The sequence below is a fragment of the Puntigrus tetrazona genome, chromosome 23 (genome assembly GCF_018831695.1).
Source record: "Puntigrus tetrazona isolate hp1 chromosome 23, ASM1883169v1, whole genome shotgun sequence".
In the NCBI taxonomy this organism is placed as follows: domain Eukaryota; kingdom Metazoa; phylum Chordata; class Actinopteri; order Cypriniformes; family Cyprinidae; genus Puntigrus; species Puntigrus tetrazona.
The window spans coordinates 1,428,563-1,429,579 of record NC_056721.1 but is presented as its reverse complement, the minus strand read 5'-3'; positions in this window follow the sequence as shown (position 1 = coordinate 1,429,579).

The following is a 1,017-nucleotide window of genomic DNA, read 5'->3' as shown; positions in this document are numbered from 1 at the left end:
TGCTGTCTCACTGTGTTTTTCAAGGTGGTCACTTTGCAAGTGATTTTAGCCTACAACGTTCATCGTTCTTTCATCCTGATTCGTTATGGAGATGTCGCTGAAACAGAACAACCTTGGCAGGTCAGAGAAGTACTGCTTCTTATACATTGTACCTTTCTCTCTTTCAACTGATTGAGAGCGCTATTCTGTTTCTTTACCTTTACAGGCTGGTTATAACACTGTGGACTCTACAAGTTTTTTCACGATCCCTAAAGTGAATGTCTCTGAACTCTCCTCAAGCAGCAATATCAACGTGACGTCTTGCTGGTCTTTTCACGTTGATGGGTCGCAAATGCGTAAGCCGACATGTTGTATTTCGGTTTAAACAAGATACTCAGGGGTCTATTTACAATTCTTAAGCTCTGTTTTTCTATTTCCATCCTTTATGAAGTGAACCATATTCTAAAAACAATATGTATTACAGATAGAAATGGCAGTATTAGCCAGGACAATTCACAATTCTTTTTAAATATTGCCTTCACTCCTATAACCAGTTTGCGAGCTGATTTTTTTTAGTAGAACTAATGGATTTCTTTGACATTTATCCTAGTGCCAGCTAATTTCCTACCTTTCGGGAATGGAGAAAGAGTAACTCCACGGTATGAGAATGGAAGTTCAGAATCTATTATCTTGCAGCAGCCATTCAGATTTTTCGGACAAACACTTAACCAGACCTTTGTAAGTTGTTTTTCTTTAGTTGTTGTGCCTCTACTTGCATCTGAAATATAAAGCCTTTGTAAATAAGTCAAGCGGTTGCTTGACCTTCTTCCGATGCTGATACAAACTTTTTATTCTAAATTCTAGGTGAACAACAATGGCCTACTAACTTTCACTGAGCCTCTGTCCAACTACATCCCCCTTCTGAGTTCAAGAAGAGATGTCATTGCTCCTCTTTGGACTCACTTTGATAACAGACGTGGAGGAACTATTTCCTACAGAGAGGAAACAAGCGGTGCTGTACTGGACCAAGTTACTGTA